Source organism: Myotis nattereri (genome assembly GCF_964212035.1).
Source record: "Myotis nattereri genome assembly, chromosome: 8".
Taxonomy (NCBI): domain Eukaryota; kingdom Metazoa; phylum Chordata; class Mammalia; order Chiroptera; family Vespertilionidae; genus Myotis; species Myotis nattereri.
The window spans coordinates 71529267-71553145 of record NC_138083.1 but is presented as its reverse complement, the minus strand read 5'-3'; the positions used below and the strand labels follow the sequence as shown (position 1 = coordinate 71553145).

The 23879-nt window shown below is 46.0% G+C and overlaps 1 protein-coding gene across 9 annotated transcripts in view; it reads right to left on the bottom strand.

Moving 5' to 3' along the window:
* Positions 1-23879, bottom strand: part of PTPRT (protein tyrosine phosphatase receptor type T) — a 943168-nt gene that overhangs the window by 509917 nt on the left and 409372 nt on the right. The window lies entirely within an intron of this gene.

Genomic DNA, 23879 nt, shown 5'->3' with positions numbered 1-23879 from the left:
TCGGGTGTGTGGTCTACAGGGCTCAGGACAGAGTAGATGCTCAAAAGTGTCACGCTGATTAGATATTCTACTGATTTGCATGCATCACTCTTTCATCAAATTATAAAATGAAGATCAAAAAACAGAAAGGAAACTGGCTTAGAGCCGTGGGCCTGTCTTTTTTTGCCCTGGTTTTACCATGAGCCACTGCACAGAACACTCAATCTTTGCGGGTCTCAAACTTTTCATCTTTACAATCAAAGACTGATTTAGAATTCTAATTAGAAAGGTATGTGAATTTCCTGCCAGAGACCATAAGGATTCTGTGACTAAGGTCACTGACTCCACCCTGACTGCGAGTCATCAGCTGCGGACCCCACTTCCTCTTCCTTCCCTGGCCTGAGCCCACCAGGCCCGTGAGCAGAAGATATAAGTAGATACAGCCATTCCTTGGGATCCATGGGGGATTGATTTCAGGACCCTCATGGACACCGAAACCTGTGGATAAAATGGTGTAGTATGTGTATGTCATCTCTTCATATCCTCCCGGATACTTTAAATCATCTCTAGATTATTTTCATACCAAATACGATGTGAATGTTATGTATATAGTTATTATACTCTATTGTTTATGAAATAATGACAAGAAAAAGTCTGTACATATTCAGTACACATGTAACCACTACAGGCCTAACTACATAATACGTGTCAGCAACATGTCACTTTTTTTGGTTGGTTGACTGATTGGCTGAATTCACAGATGTGGAACCCGAGAATACCGAATCCACCGGTAGGTGCCTACTAGAACTAGTCTTTGTGACCTAGCCTAACATATGGTTAATGTTCAATAAATACTTGATGTTTTATGTAAATGGATAGAGAAAATATTTGATAAGTTTTCCCAAAATAAGGTGTTGGGGGTAGCAATACAGAAATGAACAAAAGCAAGAAGGATAATGTTACCGAGACTAACAAATGGGCATCCAAGCTAAGAATCAGAAGTGTTTGGGGAGGACATAGCAAACAAATGGAACAGAACGATAATCAAAGACAAGGCTAAAAAATGTCCTTAAAATAAATGAAGTTTGCCGACTATGAGGAGCACAGTGGGTTCCAGACAAAATCAATGACAAGACTCAAACTTAAGCCCATCCTGGCAATATTTTGAAATACAAGACTAAAGGAAAACTCCCACAAGCATCTTTCTAGACAATAAAAGATCTCCATCAAAACAACAAGACTGCAAAGTCAGTTCTCCGACTGCATCGCTGCGACCGGAAACACTGGATGTGATGGTGGAGATGATAATTGCAATAATACAGATGACAACAGTGGCAGCTACTAAACACTGCAGATTTTTATGTACCTGTCACTGTTCTTATGCCTTAACATATTAACTCATTTAATCTTTTTTTAAAATATATTTTATTGATTTGTTACAGAGAGGAAGGGAGAGAGATAGAGAGTTAGAAACATCGATAAGAGAGAAACATCGATCAGCTGCCTCCTGCAAACCTCCCACTGGGGATGTGCCTGCAACCCAGGTACATGCCCCAGACCGGAATCGAACCCGGGACCCCTCAGTCCACAGGCCAACGCTCTATCCACTGAGCCAAACCGGTTTCGGCCATATTAACTCATTTAATCTTTATAGCAACTCCAGGGCTAGATAGCATTGTGATTCCAATTTTTCTGAAAATGGATTAAGTAACTTTCCCAGTGACAAACAATTAGTAAATCAAAGAGCCAGGACTGGGGCCCACGCGGCCTTTCTGGGGATCTGCATTCCCTCCTGACCGCAATGGCATATGGCACACACACGAGGTGTGAAGAGGGTGTTGCCTGTCCCCAGAATATTATAGCCGCTAAGTTGTGGTTCATTTATTCCTCATCTCATACCACGAGGTAAGTACTATTACAGTACCCATTTTACAGAGGAGGAAACTAAAGGAATGTGCTAGTTATTTACTTCCAGTTCTTTATGTTTAATACGGATCTGCAGCTGTAACTTCTGGGCTCCCTTTGCCAGCTTCGGTTCAGTCCTACCAATGGGAGGCTGTGCTGGAAACTAAAGGCTTGGAGAGGAAAGAAGATACTGGGAGAGGGGAAAAGATACTCTCTACCTGCTTCAAGGTCCTTCCAATATCCCTTCAGCAGATATTGCTGAAGGCCTTAAATTCTCCTGGCCCTCCCAGCGCCCTCAGCACAGCATCTTTTCAGAAGTCAGGCCAGGCCCCTACAGATGCAGTACCATGTGTGGGGCCTCCCGTTACACAGGTCCCAGCAGCCCTACAGGCCCCTCCCCTAAACCCCACCTAGTCCCTGGTGCTCCCCTGGCCCCGGGTGTGGTAGATGCTTCCTGCAAGTCCTGCTGCTTTGGTGCCCATGTTTGCTCTGGCAACCTGCCAACCTTTGTACAATTCCCCACAACAAAAACTCTGTTTGAAATACCCAGTAGCTTTGGGGTTTCCTTCCTGGACGCTGACTGGCACAGGAAGATATTATAAGTATCTTCATTTTGCATGAGAGGAAGCAAAGGCACGGAAGTTAAGGAACGAGCCCAAGGTCACGCAGCTAGGACATGGTGACTCTGGGACACTGGCAGTCTTGCTCTAGTCTGTGATTTTGAGGATTTTAAGGAGAATGTCCCAACATTCTCAACAGTCCCGTCAGTGAGACTGAGGCAGGCAGATGGGAGCCGGAGAGATGTGGTCTCCTGTTCAAAACAAGTTCTGAGGGCCAGTTCTATGTTCTGAGGATAGAGAGTCAAAGTCAGTAACTGTCTCTACCCTGGAGGGCTGTAGGAGACGAGGCAGTGAAACCGATGCAGAAATCAATCATCTTCAGACGAAAAAGGGCTGGACTGTAGCAGAACCAGGATCTTGTGGACACGCAGAGGAGTGTGGTACACAGAATAATGGCCCCAAAGATGCCCACGTCCCAATCCCCAGAACTATGCAGGGTAAAGGCACTTTAAAAATATGATAAAGGAGAGTGGCGAGGGTGTCTGGGAATATCCACCTGGGCCCACTTGAATCACCAGAATCCTCATACGCGCAAGAGGAAGGCGAATGACTGGACTCAGAGGGGTTGAGGGATGTGGCACTGCTGGCTTCGAACACGGACGAAGGGGCCACGAGTGAGAAATGCAGGCCCCTCTGGAAACTGCAAAAGGCAAGGGAACAGGCTGTCCCCGAGAGCAGAAGAGAAGCAGCCCATTTGATGCTGAAACCATTTTAGACTCTGACTTCCACATATGTAAGAGAATAAATGTGTGCTGTTTTAAGCCGCTGTTTGTGGTCATTACAGCAGCCCTTGGAAATGAATACAAGGAGAAGATCAGAGGGAGGAGATGAGGGGAGGTTTCTGGGGAAACCAAATCATGAGATGAGGAGAGGAGAGGCCACCAGGCACCGGGAGGAGGGAGCCTTCACAGAGACGAGAAGACGCTGGTTCATTCCGAATGGCACATCCTGCTGAAGCATGAACAAGGGTGGGGAAACAGCAAAAAGGCTTGTAGTAGTCAGCAGTGGTTCTCAACCTTCCTAAGGCCCCGACCCTTTCATACAGTTCCTCATGTTGTGGTGACCCCCAATTTCATTGTTACAAATTGAACATAATTCAAGCATAGTGATTAATCACAAAACAATATGTAATTATATATGTGTTTTCCGATGGTCTTAGGCAACCCCAGTGAAAGGGTCATTCGACCCCCAAAGGGGCCGCGACCCACAGGTTGAGAACCGCTGTGTGGCAGCACAGAAAGTCATGCCCATTTCTGAGGGGAGAAATAATGGAGGTCTAGACCAAGATAATGGCCACGGGGCTGGAGAGACACAGTCACAGGGACTGGACACAGGACTAGGAGACTGGACGGGCCTTGGTCCTTGATTGGATAAGCAGGAGGGAGAAGGGACCAGTATGAGTAGAAAGCCAGGGCCCAGCAGGCTGAGTGAGTCGGGGCGAGTGCATGCCTGCAGGGCCTCGGTCTTTCCTTGAGCGGCAGTGCTTGCCCCATCCATCTAAGTGAGTGCCCACCTCATGTTCCCTGCACAGCACCCCAGGGCACTGCCCGGCTTCTCCAGGCCGTGCCCAATGCTCCGTGCTCCATCCCTTTGTGTTTTCACATTCATTTCCACCCACGAAGGGCAGTGTGGTGCATTGAAAGGGCACAAGCACCAGGTCAGACAGATGGAGCTGGGCTTATAACTTCTGTCACTTGAATGATGGCTTTGGGCAAGTTACATAATTCTCCTGAGCCTCAGCGTCTCCATGGATAAAACCCAGGTATTGGATCACATCTCACTGGATCCCTGTGTAAGGACCAAATGGAAATGCCTGAAACTCAACAGGCCCCATACAAAGGTGAGAAATGTGAGTTATTCCTTCCTCCCACTCTTCTCGGCCTCCCACACTGGTCCTCCTCCCCATCCCATCGCCCTCTCCCTTAATAGGCCACTCGACCCAGCTTCTCACACCTCCTGTGATCTCCACTCTGCACCTCTCGGGGCCCTGCAGCACATGTGAGGAAATCAATGTCAGCTTTATGCATGAGGAAGCCGCAAGTCTCCCACTGGGATGGTTAACTCACACTCAACAAGCACCAGGGGGAAACATGGCAACCGTCTTAACAGAACACGTCTGAGAAGCTAGAGAAGAGGGAAAGGGGGTGGGGGAGGGAAGAAATGAGCAATTCAGGGCCACCTGAGTAGGGCAGCTTCATCAGTTGCTATGCTACCAGCCACAGTGAGAGAAAGAACGAAGGGGCTGGGGCTTTAGAGATATTGTTATTTCGCTAATTTCTCCCCTTGGCATATCCCTATTGCGGGGGGAGCTGCGTAATTAGTCTCTGAGCTGCTGGAATGGCTGGAAGTGGCTAGGAGTATCGACTGAAGCTCTGAAGCGTCGGGAGAGGGTGTCCGGATGGATTAAGGGGCTTAGTCATAACAGCCCGATCGGTGTGTGGGGGGAGTTTAAGAGACGATTGCCCCCTTTATGTAAAGGAACTGAAAAATGAGCCTCTTCCCAATTCCCTTGATCCCCCAAGGCTGCCCTGGGCTCTGTCACATTCAGCATGAAGAGAGTTCGCAGCCTCAATGGCAGCTCTTTGGAAAAGGACTTCGAAACAACTGAAAGCTGCAAGGTCTCATGGGCCTCAGACCACGCCCCATCCCCCGGGGCCACAATTCTGGACATTGGGCTCTTAGAACAGTATCAATGGCTCCAGGCTGGTGCCCACTGCAGGCCCCTGAGGCTGGGTACTTCTGTGGCAAGTAGAGAGTAGTATGAGGGGACAGGAGAAAGCAAATTTACTGAGTGACTATTGCATTTCAGGCACTGTCCTAGATATTTCCAATGTCTCAATTATGCACTTCTTAGACATAGGAAGAGGGAACCCATAGAAATATACAGTGACTTCTAAGAGAAGCTACAAAATGACAAGAGTTTTAGATAAAACAACTTCCTTGGACAGAACACTACTTGAAGATATACAGTAAAATAAGCTTGAATTTTTACATGCATAAAAGGATTCAAGGAAATACCCCCATTTACACAAATCACTTTGTGGAATACAAGAGAAAACATACTTCCGAACTCACTTCACAAGCCCAAGGTAACTGTCACGCCAAGACCTTACAGGATATCACAAGAAAAGAAACTTTTGGGGCCGTCTCGCTCATAAACATAGAGATAAATATCCTCCGCCTGATACTAGCAAACCAAACCCAGTGATATAGAAATGAATAATTGATCATAATCAACTTGGCTTTATTCCAGGACTACAGGATCAATTTAACATTAGAAAATTAATCAGTATAACTCATCATATGGGCAAAAGTAAAATCATGTAATAATCTCAAGATTAATAAGGAAGCATTTGCTGAAAGTCAACAGATAAAACCCTTAGCAAGCTAGATACAAAGGCAAGTTCTTTAATCTGGTAACAGGTATCTAAAACATACGTCTAACATCATAATCAATGGTAAGATACTGAATGCTTCCCCCTGATTTTCCCAGTTTTACTGGGTGCTGTAGCCAGAGCAATGAGGCAAGAAAAAGAAACAAAAGATAAAAGAATTGGAAAGAAAGCTTTCATTATTCACAGACCGCCATATTGTATATGGAGAAAACCCCAAAGATGCTCATATTATGAGGAAAATTAAAAAAGTGAATATATTGAAGCCAATGTACTTTACTTGCATGCTAGATTTCAATGAACAAAAAGAGTTTTAAATCATCCGTTTGTACCATATGCATAAGCCTTCTAACCTTGCTCCTACTTCTGTCTCCTTCAGATCCATTCTCCACCATGTAGCCCAACAGATCTTCCTAAAATGACAGCTCCGGTGTGTTCTAAGGCCTCAGGCCCATGAGTGATGTCTACCAGATGTCCCTGTCTACCTGTTCAGCCTCTTCTCTTGACCTTCTCACTGCTCAGGCTCCAGACATGCAAGTTTGTTTGTAAATATCCCTGAGTTACTTTCTACCTCAGGGCCTTTGCACACACTTTAACCTAGTTCACTCTTCATATCAGCTCAAACCTCGCTTCCTCAGGGGGGTCCTCCATAACTTCACCCATGTTTCCAGGCATTCTTCTTTATAGCATTTATATTTAGTGTGACTATTTATGCTGCTCTTCCCCCTAGCCAGTGGTCAGTAAACTGTGGCTCGCGAGCCACATGCGGCTCTTTGGCCACTTGAGTGTGGCTCTTCCACAAAATACCGACTTCTGCGCATGGGCCAAAGAGCCGCATGTGGCTCGCGAGCCGTGGTTTGCCGACCACTGCCCTAGACTGTAAGTACCATGAGAGCAGATACCACTTCTGTATTTCTCACCATTTTATTCATAGCATCTGCCTTGATCCTTGACACATAATAAATGCTTCATGAATATCTGTTGAATGAAGAGTCAAAATAAATTCAGAAGAATCCCGTTCTGCTGTCAGCCAATCTGATTTGTTCCTTAAAGCTTGGAGTGATGAATATTTTGATGAATAGAATTGGTGCAACAATGGGTAGTTGGATGTTACTGGGAAACCCAGCAGTACATGAGGTCTTGAACAGAGCCCGGTACTACATACAGTAAAGGGGACTGCCACACCCCTGCCCAGAAACGGCCCACCAGCTGGGGCTGAGCACTCAGTTTGTCACTTTAAATGTCAGTGTTAATTCTTTTTAATTAAGCTTTTCTATTTTGAGATAATTATAAGTTTATACTAGTTGTAAGAAACAATAGAGAGACCCTGTGTATCCTTTACCCAGTTTCCCCAATGATAACTTCGTACAAAACTTTCATACAATTTCACCACCAGGATACTGACATCGGTACAGTCAAGGCATTTCCACCACCACATGGATCCCACATGTGGCTCTTTTATACCCACACCCACCTCTTCACTGCACCACACAGCCTCAATTCCTGGGACCACTAATCCAGGCTTCATTTCTATTTTTATTTTTTCCAGTTTTATCGAGAAATAATTGACATACATCACTGAAGAGTTTAAGGGGCACAGCACATTTTAAAAATTGGGGTATTTTTTAAAAAAATGATAATATCTAATTTCTTGGGATTGGCTTTTTTTCATTCAGCATTAACCCTAAAGATAAAACCAGGTTGCTGCGCACATCCACAGCCCCTCCTTCTTTCTGCTGAGTGGCATCCCATGTCATACGTGTACTCCAGGTTGTTTAACCATTCACCTGGTGAAGGACATCTGGGCTGTTCCCAGGTTGTAGCTCTTTCAAGTAAACCTGCAAAGAACGATCATGCTTGCCCAGGTTTCTGTGTGAACGGAAGTTTTTCTTTCTCTGGAATAAATGTCAGGATTGGTATTGCTAGGTCAGATGGAATGTGGAACTGCCAAACTGCCTTTCAGAGTGGCTATGACATTTTACATGCCCGCCATGAGTGTAGGAGCAGTCCGGTTTCTCTGCATCTTCACCAGCACTCGGTGCTATCATTTTTCAGCCACTCTAAAACGTACCTGGTGACATCTCATTGTGGTTTTACTGGAGACTATCCTAGTGACTAATCATGTTGATTGCTTTCTCACGTGCTTGTTTGCCATCTGTATATCCTCTTTGATAGAAGGTCTGCTCATAACTTTTTGTCCATTTTCTAATGGAATTGTTGGTTTTTGTTTACTTTTATTTTTTTGCTATGGAGTTTTGAGATTTCTTTATATAGTCCAGGTACTAGTCTTTTGTCACATATGTGGTTTACAAATATTTTCTCTCATTCTTTAGCTCGTCTTTGCTTCATATGAGCTCTCACCAAAAAACAGTTTTATTTTAATTAGTTCAATTTATCAATTTTTCCCCAGTTATAAATCATGCTTTTGATGTCAAGTGTGTGTTAAATTTTTACTTTTGACTCTACTCACATTCATCAGTGCTCACAAATCAGTTCAGATTCCTGACAAAAGTGCTCAATCAAACACTAGGTAGATAAACATACAAGTACAGTTGATTCTGTTTACAGCCACAGCAAGTTTCTCGGTAGCACACACAAAAAAAATCTGTTTCGTTTTGCAAGTTTTAGTGGCACTCTTCATTTATTTTTTACAAGTAAAAAATTTTTAAATTATGTTTTCAATCAGGATGACGGGCAGTTGCTTAAAGATGGGAAAATAGGAAGTGCATGCTCAAGCTATTAAACAGATGTAAGACAGTAGAACTGTCTGCATAAACACACCCTGCCCTCCAGTCCCCTCACTGAACCTGATGGAAGAGAGCAAGGGAGGGCTTCCCCAGGTGCAGCCAGCGGGCCACCCGGAAAGTGTAAGACACACTCAGGCACATATATAATAGGTGCCTTTTATCATTGCAGAGCCACAAAGAGCTACAATGCAGTACCTCTTGAACAAGAAAGTAACGCATAATATCTACAAATGACCATCACTTTTATGATGTTTAAAGACTCCAATTGCTGTGGGCAGTCAGTCTCTAAGATGGCCCAGTGACTCACTGCTCCTGGTGTCTCCACTCTTGTGTCACCCTGACCCTTTGAGCGTGGGCTACACCTCCTGACTCCCTCTAACAGAGTGTGGCGAACGTGATGTGATGACGTTCCTGCTGAGAGCAGGTTACAAAAAGATGACCGCCTCACTTGCCCTCCCTTCCTTCCCCCTTCTCCACATCTGTCCATCTCCTTCTCCCTCTTCTTTCTCCCTATTCCCTCTCCTCTTCCTCCTACTTTCCCCTCCCTCATCTACCCTGTCTGCTTCCCCTCCCTCTTTCCCATCACCCTCATTATACTCTCCCTCTTTCTCTTTTTCTCCTCCTCTTCTTTCCCTCCCCTCTCTGTCCTGTTGTGAGTTGTCTTAAGGCAGTGGTTCTCAACCTTCCTAATGCCACGACCCTTAATACAGTTCCTCATGTTGTGGTGACCCCCAATTTCATTGTTACAAATTGAACATAATTAAAGTATAGTGATTAATCACAAAAACAATATGTAATTATATGTGTTTTCCGATGGTCTTAGGAGAGCCCTGTGAAAGGATCATTCGACCCCCAAAGGGGTCGCATCCCACAGGTTGAGAACTGCTGTCTTAAGGAGAGGCACACATTGCAATGAAATGCTATCTTCAGCCAACAGCTAATGAGGCTCTGAGGCCAACAGCCATGTGAGTGACCTCTTAAAAGGATCTTCTAAGGCAGTGGTTCTCAACCTTCTGGCCCTTTAAATACAGTTGCTCATGTTGTGACCCAACCATGAAAGTATTTTCGTTGCTACTTCCTAACTGTAATGCTGCTACTGCTATGAATCGTAATGTAAATATCTGATATGCAGGATGGTCTTAGGCGACCCCTGTGAAAGGGTCATTCGACCGCCAAAGGGGTCGCAACCCACAGGTTGAGAACCGCTGTTCTAAGGACTCCCAAAGCCACCTGAGTGAGCCTGGGGCAGATCCTCCCTCGCTCAAGCCTTCGGTGACTGCAGCCTTGAGAGAGCCCAGCCAGAAGCATCAGCCTGGCTGCCCCAGGACTCCTTACCCAGGCCTGTGAGATCATAAATGCTTGTTGGTTTAAGCCACTACATTCCAGGGTCATTTTTACGTCCTCACAGATGACTAGTACATTACAAATGCTCCATATATAGCTAAAATTTTTAAGGTATATCCATCACCAGACTTTTTTGTAACTAAAATAAGTAAAGTCTTGTCTAGAGGTTAATATAAAAAGGCACACTTAAATGTGCGCGCACACACACACACACACACACACACATATGCATACGCATACGCACACGCACACAATGCTTGAAGCTTCCTTTAAGAATCAGTTTCAGAATCACCTTTGAAGGTGAGGCTCACAGCCAGGCAATAGACTGGGGAAGGCACGGCTGAATCTATTTGAGATAAAAATAAAAAGAGGACGCCTCATTGAAGGATGCCCTCAAAGAGGACATGTTAATATACTTAAAAATGGACTTGAACCTTGGTAAGCCCAGTATTTTATTCTGCAATGGTAAGCAAACAAGGGAATTAACACCCGGCCATTTTATACATTTCTCCTGTGTATTACACCATAGCAGGATCTGTGAAGGCATTCATTTGCAAAATATTTCAAATGAAAATAACTGGGGAGGAAATTGTCAACAAGATCTGGATGGATGTTGCATGGATGGGACTGGATGTAAGATGGACACGCTGTAGGGCGGGGCAGAGGGGTCTGCACCAAGGCACTGTGCTGTCATGTGTCCTAGCAGGTGGAGCGTAGTTTAGTAAAAAAGGCTAGCCCTCACCTCTGCCTCTTCATTTCTTGGCGGGGTGGTATAAAATGGAGAAAAATGTTTAAAAGTCACCTTTGTAGTCATATATGCAATAAAAGGAGCGGTGGATTTGAAAGCTTGCCCTGCTTCAGAGATATACACTGGCCTATTCAATGAGGCACGTTGATGGTCTCAGTGAAATTGCTATCATTCCTCATTGAGGGAAAACACACATAAGGAATAACAAAGTTTTATAAAATCTCGCCTAAAACCTCATCTAGACCTTAATCTGGAATGAAATCTGATTAAAGCCAGACTTACTACAGGACAAACAGGTTTAATGTAGCAATTTCCCAAGGCATTCACATTTTTTAAAGGAATTGATCTCTAAGGGCATCATCCCTACCCAGCTCCTCATAGCGGGGAGGCCTTTACAGCCTCTTCAAACAGCCCCATGAATTCCCTCCCCTCCCTTTGACTCCCCTAAAGAGAAGGAAACATAACTCGGATTATGTGTTCCTTGTTTGAAACCCCCGGGGACTTTTCCCCACAGATGAGATGTACTCAAGACTGACCCCAAACTAGCCATGTTCTGCCCAGAAGGCTGATGTGGGGACCTGTGGGAACCTCAGGGTCAACTCCAAAGCAACCCGTTCCTTTGTAGATGAGAAGCCTAAGCCAAGCGCCTCTCAGAAATGGGACGATCGCTATTTACACTCCGCAGGCCTGGCGCTCACAGGAGCCTCGAAGGAGCTGAGCCAGCCTCGCACCTGCACAGACAGCCCAGGGCCCTCCGAGTCCATTCCCCCACAGGGCCAAGTGCTGCTTGTGGAAGGGCCTTTGTGCAAAGCTATCCTTACTACCAATCCTTCGTGGATGCACAGTGGCTCGTAAAACCTAGCTGCCCTCACAGGCTGAGGTTATAAGCCTCCCAATGTTTAGTCCTTACCCCTTACCAATTTAGTAAAAATCTCTGGGGTGAGACCTCAAATCAGTATTTTGTTAAACTCCCCTCATTTTTCTCCCAAGGTTGAGAACCACTGGGCTACACCATTCATTCTTTCATTAAAATACTTCCTGAATATCATTATATATGACCTCTGGGTAACTCCCCACCCCCCCACAGCTCTTTAGTTAAGTCGTGCATCTGTCTGTCTGTCTGTCTCTAGTTCCAGCACTGAAGCAGTGGATAAATGCATGCATGCATGGATGGGTGGGTGAAGGAATGGCCTCTCTCATCTATCTGTCTCCTCTTGGCTTGGTTATTCGGGAAGGAGTCCTAATGCCTACAGACAGCCCTATGCTGGTGAACCCAAGGACCATCACACTTACATGGTGGTAGGCACAGACACCAGGCAGTGAAGGGGAGTGATGGGGAAGAAATCCAATCCAGGAGGTTTCCCTGGCAAACAGCCTAAAGAGAGGCACAAAGCACAGGACCAGGGGGCCAGTGCATCACCTCTTACTCTACACTCTCACCGAATCCTTGTGCAGAGACACCTCAGATTTGCGCTGAATCGTGTATAAAACAGTCATGGTCACCTCACACTTGCTGAAACAGCTCTTCCCTTCAAGGCTAACACCTCGCCTGCCTCCCTGACCCGCTGCTGACTGTGGTACATGCTGTGGGACACGGAGTTCAATTGGCTACACACTGTGGGCACTTATCTATAAAGAACCATAATAGTTGAAGATGTACTTTAGCTTGTAACAGAAACCTATCAGACTTCCTTTCATCACAGTGATTACAGTGATAGGAATTCTCCTCTGAAAGATCAAGGCAAGCGTGTGCCTTTTTAAAAGCAAAGTATTCAATGGGTAAGAGACTAGATGAGGCAAAGAAACCAGGATGGGGAGCAGGAAATACTGATGAGTGGACAACGTGGCCAGAGGCCTCTGCAGCTCACGATCGCCTCCGTTACGCCTGCTCATCTGCACCTGTGTCTTTTCCTATGGCACAGGGTGGGGACTGTGGCCAGGCATGCTGGCACCCCTCACTGTGCCCAGCACCGGGCCTTACACAGGAATTTTGAATAGAGGCCATTTTCTCCTATTGCGTTACCAGCCCCATTTAGGTTGAAGGCAGGTGACAAAGGAGTGAGCCCATGAAACAATTCAGGTCATTGCTAAAAATATAAAATTGATAGCATCCTCAGGAGCAGCCTAAATAGATGAGGTGTCATGTCCCCTCCTTCCCCTCTCACTCCCCAGCTCCCACCTGACCATCCTGCTCCTTCTCCCCGACAAACAGCAGCCAGGGCCAGGCCCAACTCCTCTCCCACCAGCCTGGCCAGTGGTGACAAATCCGGGCCGGCACCTAAGTCACAAGGGATTTGAGAGATCTCTTGACGTAGTGCTCAGCCCTCTCGAAACAAGTGTTTGGGGTTTTTCAGGGAATTAGCTCTGACAAAACATAACACAAACCTCACCTCATTGTGACTACCGGCTTGAGAAGGCGGAGAGGTCACCTTGCCCTTCTGGCCGGGCTGCACAGGCCGCAGCATGGGGTCCCTGCAGCGCACAAGGCCCCTTCCTGCCCTCCCACCAGCCCCAGGCCCACTGAGGAGCCTGCAGACTGGGAGCCCCGCACAGAGCCTCTGTGGTATCAAAGGGCGGGACCCAGCTTAGGAAATGGGCCGACGAGAAGCGACTCAGGCACACAGCAGATCTTCTCTCAGTTCAAAAAAAATGTGTTCTCACTTAAGAATGCTAATGGCCCGTGCACAGAAATAAAATCCCTGACCTACTTTGACGCTGAACTTATTAAACAAGCCAACCTTATTACTCAGAAGAGACTGTGAAGCAGCAGAATAAAGCCCAGATGGAATCTGCCCCAGCCCTCGGTGACAGGAGCTGTCAAGGAAAGCACAAAGGAAACAGGGAGCCCGGGTGGGAGGCAGGAGCCGGGTTCACGTCCAGCTCTCCCTCCCGCTCTCGCTGGGTCACCGGGAGACATCACTGTCCCTCTCTGAGCCTCAGGGCCTCAGCTAGGGGCCAGGCACGGTGCTCTCTGAGGTCCCTTTTACCTGTGACTCTTTTTTTTTCCCCTAAGAATTTAATATTAAAATGAAAACATAAAAAATAATCAATTATTCAGGGCATATTATGCCAGACACCGTGAGACAGGTGAGGGACGGAGACATACACTGTGCCTCCAAGGAGCCCGGAGCGGAGCAGAGCGCGGGGGGCGGGCCATACTGATTAATGGATCCGGTGCCGCACAGCAACCTGAAAGCTGCCACAAGGCTGGAGCAGACATAACACAACTTGTGTCTGCAACAAGAATTCCCTCTGGCAATCCACCTGACAACTTCGGTTTAGCTGAATGAATCTTTCAGTGCATTTTAAACCGCGGCACAGCCACGAGCGGCCATCCGCAAGTTATAATCAAATTTATCACACTGGGAAGGAAGAGAGCCGAGATACATTTCCATGGGGGGTTAGGGCAGTAACGTGAGTCATTCCTGCTCATTCCGGGGAAAATCCTGGCGCTGTAAGGTACGTTATCCAAACAAGAACGGGAGCGAGGCAGGAAAGGTTACTGATGTAGCAGTAGGCGTCAGTAACCCACACAATGTCGGTTAGTCAGTAATGATGGATGCCACCCTGGGACGTGTAATGATTCTCCTCGGGAAATGTCACGGTGCTCGTCACTGGAGGGCCCCTCCCTGACCAGTTCAGGCACACAGATCCCCTCCCCTTCATTGTGTCTCCAGGACTTGCTGCCCGCCCAGAGCTCAGTAAACAAAGCCAGTGGGGAGAAGCGATTCCCCAGAAGGAATAAGTGGATCTGGGCTTTGGGTATAGAATTGCAATCACCCGCAGGGTGAATTCAGGCTCTGGAGTTGAATACAGAAGGATACAGGCAGAGTAAGATGTGGAAAGTCTTGCAGGACCAGATGTCCCGAGACCTAAAATCAGGGGTCCTCAAGCTACGGCCTGCGGGCCACATGCAAATACAAATATTGTATTTGTTCCCATTTTGTTTTTTTACTTCAAAATAAGATATGTGCAGTGTGCATAGGAATGTGTTCTTAGTTTTTTTAAAAACTATAGTCTGTCCCTCCAACGGTCTGAGGGACAGTGAACTGGGCCCCTGTTTAAAAAGTTTGAGGACCCCTGCCTAAGATTGTGAGGTCCTCAGGGAAGGATATGGAGGACCCAAGCCAGAGGCATCTGGATCACAAGCTTTGGAGATATTTGCAGCGCCCAAAGGTCCTGTCAGACAACTAGAACCAAAAGTATTTTTCTCCCCATTTTATAGATATGAACACTGCGGTTCCGAGAGATATGCCCAAGGCCCCTAGTGAGTGGCAAAGACGGCATGGGAGTGTGTGTGCAGCCTCACATCACTGGAGTTAACCCCAACCCTAACCTGAGAGTGGCCTCAACTGACAGCCGGCAAAGGTGATGACTTCAGACCTATAATCACAAGGAACAGATTCTGGCCAACAAGAATGAATGTGGAAGCGGATTTTTCCCTGGTGCCCAGAGGTGAGAATCCAGTTGGCTAGCACCTTGATTTCAGCCTCAAGATCCCCTGAATGGAGAGCCCAGCCACATCGTGCCCAGGATTTGGACCTGCAGAACTCTAAAATAGTCATGCATTACCTTAAGCCACCAAGTTTTGGGAATTGTTATGCAAGAATAGAAAACCAATACAGGCCTGGCTGGTGTGGCTCGGTGGTTGAGTGATCAGGGCACATGCCTGGGGTGCAGCTCAATCCCCAGTTGGGGGTGTACAGGAGGCAGCTGATCCATGATTCTCCTCATCATTGATGTTCCTACCTCTCTTTCCCTCTCCCTTCCTCTCTGAAATCAATTAAATAAATAAATAAAGGTAGGTTCATTCATGTCTAAAATTGTTAAATATAAATTTGTCAGCGGCCATCAAAGAACGCACAAAATATGTGCAATGTAACATTAACTTAAAAAAATATGTGAAATAAAAATGGCACTTTCTCCCAATGGCATCTCTGCCAAACACATGCACATGTGGATGAATTTAAAAAGGCAAAGAAACTTCAGAGGTGCTAGGGTGATAAGACTGTAGGTTCAAAGTTGTCTTTAGTCTCTGGTATCATTTTAAGAATTTTAGAAAACTATAAAATAACAAGATGTTTTTGTGCCTTCAGCCCACACTGAACAGACTAGTCTTGGAATGAGCACAGCCTCCCAAGATTTCAAGCTACTTGAAAAACAGGGCCACATAGAGCCAAGGTTTCCTGAAATCCCATCAGAGAGAGGGAATTTCTTCATTAGATTAATATATCATCACATCACAAATGACTTTTCTCCGGAACTTCCACGCAAGCCTCCCTGCGGCCATTCGGCTCCCTGCCCCGGGGAAGGCACAGAGACCCAGTCCCTGTGGGTAAACGTGTGCGCTGTGCAAGGGCCAGAGGTGGCTGGGCTGCTCTACGCTTCCCACACTCACAGTCCTTTGCCCATCAGGGTGCCGACTCACTCGTTCTATTTGACTTTAAAGTCTCTCCATCACTACCCTGCTACGTGTCCATGAACCAGGTGCTTCATGTCCTGCGGCCTCAATGTCCTATCAGAATGAATAAATCAGGAAGATAACTGCTCAATAAATAATACTCCCCTACTATTTTGCTGTGTGCCTTGAGGAGACATTTCGTCTCTGAGCGTTTCAGTTTTATAACCTGAAAAATGGACTGTAACTACCCACACCTCCCCCACAGGGATGTTGTCAGGAATGGCATTAACAAGAACTGCACTGTCAAAAGGTCAGGGCCCAGAGAGGGGACACCACATTCCATCCACAGCAGAGAACAGGCAGCAATACCCATTGAGACCACCAGGAGGAGGTGTGGAGGCAGGCAGCTGCCCCAGGTAAGTGACAGCCATGTGACCCATGTCAACTCACAGGGATGTTGGGCTTGCTTTCATTGCTAAAAGACAAGTGAAAAGTCACTTCTGTTTCCTAGAGAGAAATTTTCAGAGGCAGTGCTCAGGTTCCCCATAACCCCTGTTTCTCTTTGTCACGGTCACCCGCAAAATTGCAGATGGTGGCTGCTCTACCATCCTGGGTCTCGGACAGAAAGACCAAGTATAGAGTACAGCCCTATCCAAGCTCTGATGGCCAAGTCACGTGAACAAAACGTAACCCGTGCTGTTTGCTTGTCATGCAGCATCACCTAGTGCATCCTAGTGAGTAGGCTTCATGTTTCCCTCCCTATTTTACAAGCGGGGATACTGAGGCTGAGGGATTAACTGGTTGGCTCACATTCACATAACTTCTGAGTCCTAATGACGGGACTGAGACCCAAGCTCAGGTGGCCTCCCTCCAGAACCACGACTCGTATCCACTGGGAAGACGCTCCTTGCTTGTCCTTGGTGCTTGAGCGATGGGACACTGCGTTCAAGGGGAAGCAGGGATGTCGGCAGGAGTCCCCCTTCGCCGTGAGGAGACCCTGTGCCCTCTCTACCTGGATGAGTGAGTCAGAGGCACTGTGGGAGATGCCACGTACAGGGGCATTTTGACTAAGATAGGGATGTCATTAGGTAAAGAATCTTGAACGACATTTCTTTTGTCCCCTGAAGAGACTTCTGCTCCCAGGTGCCAATGTGACCCCTTTCTGCACGTCTCCCAGGGTCTAATTATAAGCTCTGCCCAGCCTGGATGTCAGCTTAGTTTTTCTTAGGCCGCAGCTGGCTTGCCAGTGGCTACCCTAACTCTTATTTTAAGAGAAGCAAACATCGTAATGCAGCCTGGAAAAGAGACCCCTGCGGAGAGCTTTGGATACTGAGGCAGGTTCTGCGTGCTTCTCTAATGAGGTGAGCATGTGAGGACATGCTTTGCCAGGGGCCACGCACATCTGGGTGTCCTGAGGTTCTGCCGACCCTCAGGCTGAGCAGCTAGGGCACTGCAACTCACAATCAGCATGATCTTGGTCCTACCTCCCAGCCTCAGATTCTTTATCCGTAGCACAGGGGAAAGGGAAAAGGTGCTATATAAAATGATTTCCAGCTTGAAAATGCAACAATCAAAGCGGATGCCAGCTCTCACACATTGCTGGTAGGCATGTAAATTAGTGCAACCTCTATGTGGAATAAGTTGGCAATATCTATCAACGTTAAAAATGTTCAGCAACCCCAGGCCTGGGAAGTGATACTGGAGACATGCTAGCACAGTGAAAGGACTGTTGCACAAGGTTATTCGTTGCAGTATTGTTTGGTAGCAAAAGACTAGAAGCAAACCAAATGCTCATCTATAGGAACCAGTTAAGTAAATGGTGGCTCATCCATTCAGTGGAACACCCCGAAGCTATTAGAAAGAAGGAGGAAGCTCATTCAGTCTAAATCCAGAGAGATGTCCAAGACGGATTGCGTGCAAGGAAAAGTAAGACTTACAAAAGCTTGTGTAATGTGTTACAATTCATGCAAGAAAAAGAAGACAGTGGAACGGGGATGTGATTAATACACACATAAACACCTCCGGAAAGATTCACAAGAAAACAGTAACACGGGTAACACTATCATCTCCAGGGCAGGGGACCGTGTGGCTGGCATGAGGAGCAGAAGGACAAATGTTCAGTGTACAGTGGACCCCTGAACGACACAGGGGTTGGGGGTACTAATGCTCGTGCAGTCAAAAATCTGCTTACAACTTCTGACTCCCCCAAAACTGAATGACTAACAGCCTACTTTTGACTGGAAGCCTTACCAATCACATAAACAATTAATTAACACATATTTTACACGTTATGTATATTATACAGTAGGTTTACAGTTGTGAGTACACAAAACACAGTTTATTCTTGTTATTATTTATTAATTCTTGTATTCTTTACCATACGAACAATTATAAACTTACTTTTGCCCAACCCTGTATACTGTATTCTTATAACAAAATAGGTTAGAGAAAAAGATGTTTTTAAGAAAATCACAAGAAAGAGAAAATACATTTACAGCATTTATTGAGAAAAAAACTCCACATATAAGTGCATCTGCGCAGTTCAAACCTCTGTTGTTCAGGGTCAGCTGTATATTCTTTTTCGTTTTTTGATTTTTGAACCACTTAAGTATAGTACCTCCAAAAAATAAATAAGGAACGATAGTACAATTTTTTAACTGCTGCCAGACACAGGTTGAACGAGAATCAAGAAAATGCTTGTGAGCACATTCAGAGGGTTCTGAGGGATCTCACATACCTTCTTCCTGGAGCCCAGCACCCAAATGCTTCTCCTAAAAAAATATATATTCTTTCTTCCTAATATACATTGTGCCATCTGCCTTGCTGCCACCCCCTGCTCCTGAGAAATTTCACCATACACCCAAAGGCAACTCTTAAGACTCCTTAACATTTTCTTTTCATTTTGAGGAAATGTATTTAAGTATAAGAGACAAGAACCATGGAAAGGAGTAAGCAATACTAGGTATAGACAGAGTTCTAATTCCCCATAAGGCTGTTGGACAAGCCCCTTGCCTTCTCAGGGCCTCAGTTTCTCCACTGGTTCAACAAGGGCCATAGAAAAAGTAGGCGATGCCCCAGGCCACCTTCCTCCCAGACATATCTTTATAGAGTTCAAAGGATCACATAGATAGAGCAAACGCAAAGCCACATCCTAGAAGGAGCTTTGGTTCTGTTACCTAACATGTGCTGTCATGTTCTACTGTCATCTGACGACACCCCAGATGGACCAAAGAGTGTCCTGAGGGTGGCTTCTAGCCCCCAGGAGAGGAAGGTGAAGTCCAAGCAGAGGATGGCCATCTTGCTCAATTGAGGAGGCAGAAGCCCAGCTTTAGGGTTGCTGAGGTGGCTGTAATTTGTAAGGCAGGGTGTCAGAGAGGACACCTGGGAACCCACTGCCAGAGTTTGGAAGATCGCTGGCCTGTACGTAAGCAAAGCAAAACTCTGTAAGGTCTAAAAGAGAGTAGCTGACACAGGGCTGAGAGCTAAACAGAAATGCCAGGGGTTGCACAAGGCTGAGAAACACTGGTTCCTGATCCAGCTGCAGTGGAGATTCAGTTACGACCCCAGAAAGAACCAATCACAGAAATGAGCATCACATCTGAAAGTAAGGACCACACACCAAGATGACTGAGAAAATTGGAGCAGATCCACTCATATAAAGAATAAACAATTTTGATAGTTCCAGAAGGATGGGCCAGTAATTTAACTGCCTACCAGGATACAATTCAATACCATTTAAAGCAAATTGACATAATCAATTTTATTAACAACAGTTCTTTTGTGAAGGAGGCAGGCATACACGTGCACGCACGTGTGCGCGCGCACACACACACATACACACACACACACAACACACACAGTCAAAAGAACAGAATCCAAGATGATTCAGATGTTAAAATCTGAAGGTGAGAACTTTTAAATGTACTGAAGGTTTTAAAGAAAATTTGGACAGGGTGAGAGAACAAATAAATCACAGCAGAGGAATGGAAAGTAATGTTTTAGGAATGAAAAGTACCACATCTAAAATGAAAAGTTTACTCTGGGCTTAGCAATGGTTCAGACAGTATAAAAGAAAGCATCATTGAACATGAAAACAGATAAACAGAAATCTGAATTACACAGGGAGAAATTATTAAGAAATAAAGAGACTCAGTAACCTGTGAGATAATATCAAGTGGAGATATATATATATATCCTAATAAAAGAGTAATATGCAAATTAGCTATCACTCCTTTACTCCATCACTCCCTCACAAAGATGGCGGCGGCCACAGAGCTGGAGTGAGCAGGAGGCTTGGGTTGCCCTGGCAATGGAGGAAGCCAAGCTTCCCGTCTGCCCTGGCTGGCCCTGAGCTCTGCTCAAGGCTACAAAGTTTCAATTATAGAAGTTAAATAAATCCCAGATACCTGCTTCCAGCCCGCGGGCCTGGCCAGCCTGAAAACGGCCATGAGCCCCTCACCCAAGCTGGCCAGGTACCCCAGTAGGGCCCCCCACCCTGAAGGGGCTGTGGCCAGCCTGAAAATGGCCCTCAGCCCCTCACTCAGGCTGGCCACACTCCCATGGGGTGAGAGTCCCCACTGGGGGGCTTGACCAGCCTGCAAACAGCCATCAGCCCCTTACCCAGGCTGGCCAGGCACCCTAGTGGGGACCCCCACCCTGAAGGGGGTGTGACCAGCCTGAAAATGGCCCTCAGCCCCTCACCCAGGCTTGCCAAGCACCCCAGCGGGACCTCCACCCTGATCCAGGACACCCTTCAGGGCAAACCAGCCGGCCCCAACCCGTGCAACAGGCCTCTATCCTATATAATAAAAGGGTAATATGCAAACTGACCCTAACAGCAGAACGACTGGGAATGACTGGTCACTATGACACACACTGACCACCAGGGGGAAGATGCTCAATGCAGGAGATGCCCCCTGATGGTCAGTGTGCTCCCAAAGGGGGAGCTCTGCTCAGCCACAAGCCAGGCTGACGACTGCCAGCACAGTGGTGGTGGCGGGAGCCTCTCCCATCTCCTCAGCAGCACTAAGGATGTCCGACTGCAGCTTAAGCCTACTCCCCGAGGAGTAGACATCCCCCGAGGGCTCCTGGGCTGCCAGAGGGATGTCTGACTGCCAGCTTAGGCCCGATCCCCCAGGGAGCGGGCCTAAGCCAGCAGGTGGACATCCCCCAAGGGGTCCCAGACTGGGAGAGGGCACAGGCCAGGCTGAGGGACCCCCCCGCCGAGTGCACCAGGCCTCTAGTGTGTGTGTGTGTGTGTATGACAGAGCTGAGAAAATGGACATAAAACTTATTTAAAGGAATAATGTAGCAATGCCACAAAAATAACAAACAAAAATAGAGAAACCATTTTAGCATTGTTCAGAAATTTTTCTAAAAATCTTAATGAATCAAGAGACATTCCTCATTCATGAGTTGCACAATTCAATTTATTAAGTGTGGAAAATTCTCCCAAAATTACTCTAAAGACTCAGTGCAAATTTTCAAAACCCCCAAAGCCATTTTGTTTTATAACTTATGTATTGAGGCTAAAAATCGTTATGGAAATGCAAGAAACCTAGTAGAGTTAAACCAACCTTGATAAACAAGAGCATGTGTGTGAGAGCAGGATTACATGGGAACTCGGATTCGTTCCACTCAATTTTGCTATGAACCTAAAACTGCTCTAAAATTAGCATCCTTTTTAAATGCTCGTGCTCCAGGGCTTTCCTTTTTGATCTTTCTGTCATCATCATAACAGTCTTCTAGTTGGATAACAGCTCTTTCCATTCTTGGTCCCAGAATAAAAACAGAGCAGTGATCTAAGCTATTCTACCCACAACTTGAATAGAGCTGTTCTGATCAACCCGGCCTGGATCAACTGACCTCTAGCTCACCCACAGACATGTGAGCAAGTAAATAATTGCTGTTTGTTGATTTTTTTCTATAAGAAGCAGAGTTGTAGGAATAATTTCAAGACTTACGATAAAGCTACTTGTTAATCAGGACAATAAGATATCTAAATAACAATGAACAAACAGATCAACAGAAAAGAACAGAGAATCCAGAAATGAACCCAGACATTTACAGACACCTGATAAATTACAAATGTTTAACAGCAATAAATTGGGGGCAAATTATCTTTTTAATAATGGTACTAGGTCAACTGACATCCATATGGATAAAATGAACTCTGGTCTCTATATGATACCTTATATAAACATCAATTCCAGATGACTCACATAGACATACATATGAAATGCAGAATAATAGAGCTTCTAAAAGATAACATAGGAAAGTAACCTTTTGATGTGGAATGCAAGTATTTATTAAATATGGCAAAAAATTAAACAAATGAGAAGACTGATAATTAGATTTCATTAAAATTAAAACCATTTTTATTCATCAACACACTATCAATTATAAGAACAGAGAAGCCATAGAACATTATATATATACTAGAGGCCTGGTGCACAAAAATTCGTGCACTCGGGACAGGGGTCCCTCAGCTCGGCCTGCGCCCTCTCGCAGTCCGGGATCCCTCAGGGGATGTCTTACTGACGGCGTAGACCCGCTCCCTGGGGAATCGGGCCTAATCTGGCAGTCAGACATCCCTCTGGCAGCCTGGGAGCCCTTGGGGAATGTCACATGGAGCGGACCTAAGCCATTAGTTGGACATCTTTAGCACTGCTGCGGAGGTGGGAGAGGCTCCCGCCACCGTCGTTGCAATGGCCAGCCATGAGCTGGCTTCTGGCTGAGCGGCACTCCCCCTGCAGAAGTGCACTGACCATCAGAGGGCAGCTCCTACATTGAGCGTCTGCCCCCTGGTGGTGTGTGCACATCATAGTGACTGGTCGTTCTGCCATTAGGGTCAATTTGCATATTACCCTTTTATAATATTGGAGATATGGGGTGTCCCAAAATTCACGCAAGAAGTAATTTTGATGGAAAACACAGGTTTATAATTAAAAATTGTAAATTTTTTATTGATTCATAAAGTATACAGTATAGAGTTATGTATAGAATAGCACATCGGGTAAATGGCCTCCACGGCTTTGCTGGCACATATGCAAAGCCATGGTCTTCATTGGTCTTCATTGTCCCTGCTCCTGGGCCATAATTGGTACTTGGTAATGCTTATCAAATTGAAGGGATTGAAATCAAAGGACAACAGATATTAGAATCTGATTCAATAAACCAAGTAAAATTAGGCTTTTATTTTTTGTTGTTGTTGTTGTTAATGCTCACGCAAAATTCAAATCTTGCATGAATTTTGGGACACCCTATATATATCCTATACTAATAAAAGACAAACATGCAAATTGACCATACTTTTGCTACACCTTAAGCCACGCCCACCAGCCAATCAGAGCGACTATATGCAAATTAACCCAACCAAGATGGCGGCCGGCAGCCACGGAGCTAAAGCGAGCAGGAGGCTTGCTTGCTCCAGTGATGGAGGAAGCCAAGGTTCCCCAACTGCCGCGGCCCGGCTCTGAGCTCCACTGAAAGCAACAAAGTTTCAATTATAGAAGGTAAATAAACCCCAGATACCTGCTTTCAGCCAGCCGTGGCCATGGAGCTGGAGCGAGCAAAAGTGGGTTGCCTCTGGTGATGGAGGAAGCCAAGCTTTCCACAGGCCTCCACTAAAGGCAACAAAGTTTCAATTATAGAAGGTAAATAAATCCCAGAATAAAAAAACAAAGAAGAAAAAAAGGAGAGGCTGGGAGCTTACGTCACCAGGGTGCTTGGCCAGCCTGAAAA